The 7,287-nt window shown below is 39.8% G+C and overlaps 1 non-coding gene across 1 annotated transcript; it reads right to left on the bottom strand.

Moving 5' to 3' along the window:
* Window positions 1–278: 278 nt before the first annotated feature.
* On the bottom strand, window positions 279–370 carry trnar-ucu. Its single transcript is given in 2 exon segments — window positions 279–314; window positions 334–370. It is a non-coding gene; the product is annotated as a tRNA-Arg (tRNA).
* Between the last annotated feature and the right edge of the window lie 6,917 nt (window positions 371–7,287).

Genomic DNA, 7,287 nt, shown 5'->3' with positions numbered 1-7,287 from the left:
GTGTAGATTGATGAGGGAAAAAAACGATTTGATCAATTTTAAAATATGGCTGTAACCTAACAAAATGTGGAAAAAGTCAAATATAAGTGTTTTATTAGATCGTTGAGAAATATATGTATTTAGCCAAATATACATATCAGAATTGAGCTCTCTTTCTAAATGTTATACTATACTTTTAACAACAAAAATTTGTCAAAAGATTAACTAAGATAATTTTGTCTTCCAGTATGATATTTTCCTTTGTACATTTCCCTGTATCACCATTTTTTTCAAAAGATCGACTCTGGTGGGACTCGAACCCACAACCTTTGAATGACCTCGCATTCACAAGCCTAGAAGTCCAATGCGCTATCCATTGCGCCACAGAGCCACCTGTTGCACACATGTGAAACTGAATCTTTTGAATTGTGTGTGTGTGTGTGTGCGTGCGTGCGTGCGTGCGTGCAAGGAGAGAGGGCCTATTCAAGGAGAATTGCCGGGGGTGTGTCTGAGAGCACAGGCCGGTCAGTGAAAGCAGACACGGTATTGGCCACAGAGAGACAGTAGCAGGTGGCAGTGGACACGACAGTGGTGGCAGCTCAGATCAACATTATTTAAAGTTCAAGGCCAACCCCAACCTCTACTCCAACAGCCCGGCACTATGAGAGATAATGGTTTTAACCACTGTAAATGTTTAATGTAATGGTTGTATGGCACAGATTACTATTTTTAAAATATGTCCCACCTATTCCTTCCTAGCACTCATACAATTTTGGGGTTGGATCTTCTTAAACTGGTTGAGCGCCTAATCTACTGCTCTCCAAACTTTATTTCAAGTATGGAAATATTAAACACAATTATGCACAGAGATAAAGGCATTTCATTAAAATAATCATGGCTGAGGTGGTCACCGGTGTTAGCAGTTGATGTTAATCTTTAATAACACAGACCCCAAAGCAAATCAGGGTGAGGAAAATAGGTTTATTCGAAGAGGACAAATCATATGGGGAGGTAACATAAACTAACTCACTTTTGTACATCGTGCTGGTCCGTACAATTATTTTAGCGCCCAAAAAACGTAATACTTCCAGATCAACTGTAATATCAATACCATTGTAAAGCAAATTAAAGCAATTTCTCCCCTTTCCAACAAAATGAATGACGAGACCTTCATGATGCCCATCTCTGCATGATTCAACAAGGCAATGAGCTCCGTTGGGTCTTTTTAAAAGTGGTGGGTGGGGAAGTGAAACCTATTGCGTGATAGTGAGAAGGAGAGATGGTGTGTGAGGAAACTGCTTTTTTTTCACTCAATCTGTCCAATTTATCACCTTATCGCCTCTAAAATGTAAATTAAACACTATAAAGAGTTTATATAATGTGTCATTACATACCTATTGGAAGGTTTGTGTCGAATTTGAATCGGGTTTTAGGGCGGAGTTAAAGTGATCTTCAGAAGTTAACATCGGCTTTTGAGAGTCATGATAGCTTGCAGTGATGATGCAAAAAATGACTAGGTATCCCCCTTACCCTGTCCCTGTCCCTTTCTTGTTTTTAAACGGTGAGAGAAGTGCTACACCTGGTGGAGAGAGGCTGTAAGACGGAATTAGTTGCTTTATGGGTGCTGTACATTACGCCATGGCACGTCACGATGTAACGTACAGCGTCGGAGGGGTCAGTTTTTTTAAACTTTTCTCCAATACTATAGAGCCGTTACCATGTCAATCAACGCAATAATATAAACGTAGTTCACACCCCAGATTTTGATGTCAACACAGTCGCTACAGTCCCAGTAGTTTTCTTTGCAGCCTCGTTTGAATGTCGCGGTTGCGCACATTTGTATGGAATGGGGTTAGCTTACGTTAGATGGTCATTCTCCCCTGTCCTCAGTGATGCTCTCCCAGTGATTCTCTCCTGTGATTATCTCCCCAGAACAAAGGGACAGGATCTAGTTTTATAACCCAGCCCTAGCCTGTGGTTGACCAATTAGAATTCCTTGCAGTACAGTTGGGCCAATTTCAGGCTCACTGTATAGACAAATTCCTCCCAAGTAAAAACCTATCTAGTAAGCTTCACGTAGGGTGACGTGTCGACGCAGAAAGAGGAATCATTACAATTGCACTGTTCGATACCCCCATATGGACGTGGTATAATTGATGGATTTTAAATTAATCTCAAGTATTGGGAACAGCATAGTCTCTCTTGACTCTAGCACTGCTTTTAAATTGATAGTGAAGCTATTTTACATTTTTAGATACAGTGCGTTCAGAAAGTATTAATACCCCTTGACTTATTCCACATTTTGTTGTGTTACAGTTTGAATTCAAAATGTATTAAATTGTTTTGTTTTTCTCACCCATCTACGCACAATACCCCATAACGACAAAGTGAAAACTTGTTTTAAATTATTTTGCTAATTTATTGAAATTTAAATACAAAAATATCTCATTGGCATAATTATTCACAACCCTGGGTCTTTCAGGTACCTTGAGACCTTTGCACACCTGGATTGTACAATATTTGCCCATTATTCTTTTCAAAATTCTTTAAACTCTGTCAAATTAGTTGTTGATCATTGCTAGACAACCATTTTCAAGTCTTGCCATAGATTTTCCAGGAGATTTAAAAGTCAAAACTGTAATTCGGCCACTCAGGAACATACAGTCAGGTCCATAAATAATTGGACAGTGACCAAGGTACTATTATTTTAGCTGTCTACCACAGCATATTGGAGTTGAATTTAAATAATGAATATGAGCTGAAAGTGCAGAGGGTATTTACATCCAAATCTGATGAACGGTGTAGGAATTACAGCACTTTTTAAATGTGGTCCCCCCCAAAAGTTGCTCAGCTGTTCTGCGGCCAGGTGTGTGTTATTTCCTCATTAGTTAATTTACAATTAAGGAGATAAAAGATGTAGAGATGATTTCAAGTGTGGCATTTGCCTTTGGAATCTGTTGCTGTTAACCCTCAATTTGAAGGCCAAAGAACTGTCACTGCCAGTGAAGCAAGCCATCATTAGGCTGAATAATCTAAACAAACACATCAGAGAGATAGCAAAAACATTAGTTGTGGCCAAATAAACTATTTGGTACATTCTTAAAAAGAAAGAACGCACTGGTGAGCTCAGGAACACCAAAAGGCCCGGAAGACCACAGAAAAACAACTGTGGTGGATGACAGAATCATTTTTTCCCTGGTGAAGAAAAAAACCCATCACAACAGTTGGCCAGATCAAGAACACCCTCCAGAAGGTAGGCATATTTGTGTTTAAGGCAACAATCAAGAGAAGACTTCACCAGAGTAAATACAGAGGGTTTACCACAAAAACCAATGGTTTTACCAACAACCATTGGTAAGCCTCAAAAAGAGGAAGACCAGATCAGAGTTTGCCAAAAAACATCTAAAAAAGCCTGAACATTTGTCAGGATTCACCTAGCGATCATGATTTGGGGCTGTACAGATGTTTGATGTATTAGAATAATTGATTATGCTTATGTTATATTAATAGAAGGGGAGGGGTTATAAGACCCCTCCCTCCTTACATTTATAGGGTAATAGACTACAGATTAACCATATATACATATTCATTGTAGAGGTTTAGTATTCCACAATTGTTTTTTAGTTCTCTCTCTTTCTTATAAAAAAGACCCCTCTTATAATGTGTGACTGAGACAGAACTCTGCAGGGGAGTGTGGGAGATAAGAGAGTACTCAGATATTCCACAATAAATCAGCTTTGGGGAGGGGACATTTATTGCCTAGCTTTTAGATACACACTGAAACTCTATGTTTGTATAGCTATGGATGCAGGGTTTTGGTCTCATGAGTAAAAAGGTAATGACGTAGTCAGTGACATCACTAAGGCGAGACTTCGGTTTAATAAAACAACTTGAGATCTTTTGTTTGATGCAGAACTTACTCGGAAACATGTGTGCTATGTTCCTGTTTGTCAACTTCTGTCTGCACTTGCATTAATACAGGGTTTTGAATTATTTAATTAAATATATTGTCATAATGCTAATTTCACCAATGGGCCAATGATGATACAAAAGAAACGAACACTAACACAGTTCTGGAAAAACATCCTATGGACAAATGAGGCGGCAGATAGCTTAGTGGTTGCTGGATTGAATCCCTGAGCTGACAAGGTAAAATCTGTCGTTCTGCACCTGAACAAGGCACTGTTACCCGGTTTGCCGTCATTGTAAATAAGAATTTGTTCTTAACTGACTTGCCTAGTTACATTTTTAAAAAATGTAGCACTTGGTATTTGGGACAAAATGTTAAATCACTTTGACACTTTGACAATTCTTTTGCAGTATTACTTTAGTGCCTTGTTGCAAACATGTTTTGGAGTATTTTTTATTCTTTGCAAGCTTCTTTCTTTTCCCTCTGTCAATTAGGTTAGTGTTTTTGGAGTAACTACAATTTTGTTGATCCATCCACAGTTTTCTCCTGTCACAGCCATTCAACTCCAACTGTTTTAAAGTCATCATTGGCCTGGTTTCCTTCCTCAATGGTTTCCTTCCAAGGAAGGACGCCTGTATCTTTATAGTAACTGGGTATATTTGTCAGCAGCATACCACCTGGTATACCACTGCTGGCTTGCTTCTGAAGCTAAGCAGGGTTGGTCCTGGTCAGTTCCTAGATGGGAGACCAGGTGCTGCTGGAGGTGGTGTTGGAGGGCCAGTAGGAGGCACTCTTTCCTCTGGTCTAAAAAAAAAAAAATGTCCCCCAATACCCCATGGCAGTGATTAGGGACACTGTGTAGGGTGCTGTCTTTCGGCTGGGACCTTAAAAGGATATCCTGACTCTGAGGTCATTAAAGATCCCATGGCACTTATTGTAAGGGTGTTTAGCCTGGTGTCCTGGCTAAATTCCCAATCTGGCCCTCAAACCATCACGGTCACATAATAATCCCCAGTTTACAATTGGCTCATTCGTCCCCCTCCTCTCCCCTGTAACTATTCCCCAGGTCGTTGCTGAAAATGAGTGTTCTCACTTAGCAGATAAATAAAAAATGTATACATCATCCAAAGTGGACTTAATAACTCTACCATGCTCAAAAGGATATTCAAATCAAATTGTATTTGTCACATGTGCTGAATACAGCAGGTATTCTGTGAAATGCTTACTTGCAAGCCCTTAACCAACAATGCAGTTCAAGAAATAGAGTTAAGAAAATGTTTACTAAATAAACTAAAGTAAAAATGTTTAATAAAAAGTTAGCACAATAAAATAACAATATTGAGGCTAAATACAGGGGGTACCGGTACCGACCGAATCAATGTGTGGGAGTACAGATTAGTCGAGGTAATTTGTACATGTAGGTAGGGATAAAGGTAATAAAATGCATAGATAATAAATAGCGAGTAGTAGCGGGGGGTCAATGTAAATTTTCTGGGTGGCTATTTGATTCATTGTTCAGCAGTCTTATGGCTTGGGGGTAGAAGCTGTTAAGGAGCCTTTTGGACTTAGACTTGGTACTCCGGTACTGCTTGCCGTGCGGTAGCGGAGAGAAAAGTCTATTACTTAGGTGACTGGAGTCTTTGACAATTTTATGGGCCTTCCTCTGACACCGCCTAGGATATAGGTCCTGGATGGCAGGAAGCTTGGCCCCAGTGATGTACTGGGTCGTAAGCACTACCCTCTGTTGCGCCTTACGGTCAGATACTGAGCAGTTGACATAGCAGGTGGTGATGCAACTGCTCAGGATGCTCTAGATGATGCAACTGTAGATTTTTTTGAGGATCTGGGGAACCATGCCAAATCTTTTCAGTCTCCTTAGGGGGAAAAGGTGTTGTTGTGCCCTCTTCATGACTGTCTTGGTGTGTTTGGACCATAATAGTTTGTTGGTGATGTGGACACCAAGGAACAGTCTCAACGTCAACAGTGAAGAGGTGACTCCGGGATGCTGGCATTCTAGGCAGAGTTGCAAAGAAAAAGCCATATCTCAGACTGGCCAATAAAAATAAAATATTAAGATGGGCAAAGGACAAAGGAACTCTGCCTAGAAAGCCAGCATCCCAGAGTCGCCTCTTCACTGTTGACATTGAGACTGGTGTTTTGCGGGTACTATTTAATGAAGCTGCCAGTTGAGGACTCGTGAGGCATCTGTTTCTCAAACTAGACACTAATGTACTTGTCCTCTACCTCACTTGTGCACCGGGGCCTCCCACTCCTCTTTCTTTTCTGGTTAGAGCCAGTTTGAGCTGTTTTGTGAAGGGAGTAGTACACAGCGTTGTACCAGATCTTCAGTTTCTTGTCAATTTCTCGCATGGAATAGCCTTAATTTCTCAGAATAAGAATAAATTGTTTCAGAAGAAAGGACTTTATTTCTGGCCATTTTGAGCCTGTAATCGAACCCACAAATGTTGATGCTCCAGATACTCAACTAGTCTAAAGAAGGCCAATTTTATTGCTTCTTTAATCAGAACAACAGTTTTCAGCTGTGCTAACATAATTGCAAAAGGGTTTTCTACTGATCTACTGATTAGCCTTTTAAAATTATAAACTTGGATTAGCTAACACAACTTGCCATTGGAACACAGGAGTGATGGTTGCTGATAATGGGCCTCTGTACACCTATGTAGATATTCCATTTAAAAAATCTGCTGTTTCCAGCTACAATAGTCATTTACAACATTAACAATGTCTACACTGTATTTCTGATCAATTTGATGTTATTTTAATGGACAAAAAATGTGATTTTCTTTCAAAAACAAGAACATTTCTAAGTGACCCCAAACTTTTGAGCTGTTGTGTATATTTTATTTTCCACCCGTCTACCAATAAGTGCCCTTTGCGAGGCATTGAAAAATCTCCCTGGTCTTTGTGGTTGAATCTGTTTTTGAAATTCACTACCCGACTGAGGGACTTTACAGATAATTGCATGTGTGGGGTACAGAGATTACGTAGTCATTAAAAAAATGTAAAACACTATTATTGCACACACAGTGAGACCATGCAACTTATTATGTGACTCCTGATCTTATTTAGGCTTGCCATAACAAAGGGATTGAATACTTAATGACCCAAGACATTTCAGCTTTAACTTTGTATTCATTTGTAAAAAGAAATTGGGAATTGATCCTCAAATGCTCGTTGTTTGCAGTGATTAGTAATGTGTCATTCTATATGTCAAAAAGTCACCCTTTTATCTCCAAACCTCCCATTGTTATTGTGCAATGAGCAGTCAGTATGCTGGCTGATACAGGCTGTACAGTACTGTAGCTGTCTTGCAGTGCTCTCTTTCACTCTCTCTCTCTCTTGCTCTCGCTCTCTTACTCGCCTCCCCCTCTTGAGGT

The sequence above is a fragment of the Oncorhynchus mykiss genome, chromosome 19, assembly GCF_013265735.2.
Source record: "Oncorhynchus mykiss isolate Arlee chromosome 19, USDA_OmykA_1.1, whole genome shotgun sequence".
In the NCBI taxonomy this organism is placed as follows: Eukaryota; Metazoa; Chordata; class Actinopteri; order Salmoniformes; family Salmonidae; genus Oncorhynchus; species Oncorhynchus mykiss.
The sequence above is the reverse complement of the archived record's forward strand: the minus strand, read 5'-3'. Positions and strand labels throughout refer to the sequence as shown.